This window comes from Eimeria mitis, genomic scaffold (genome assembly GCF_000499745.2).
Source record: "Eimeria mitis Houghton genomic scaffold, Emh_scaff2736, whole genome shotgun sequence".
In the NCBI taxonomy this organism is placed as follows: Eukaryota; Apicomplexa; class Conoidasida; order Eucoccidiorida; family Eimeriidae; genus Eimeria; species Eimeria mitis.
In genome coordinates this window covers 821-1,055 of record NW_013571081.1, presented here as the reverse complement: position 1 = coordinate 1,055, position 235 = coordinate 821, and positions in this window count along the sequence as shown.

The following is a 235-nucleotide window of genomic DNA, read 5'->3' as shown; positions in this document are numbered from 1 at the left end:
GACAGGTAGTGCTCCGCTGTCTCCTCCTAAACATAAATAAATATATAAATATATAAATATATTTATTTATTTATATGTATATGTATATATATATGTATATTTGTATATTTGTATATGTATATATATATATGTGTGTGTGGGTGTGGGTGTGGGTGTGTGTGCCAACGAAGACAGGTAGTGCTCCGCTGTCTCCTCCTTAACATAAATAAATAAATAAATAAATAAATAAATAAAT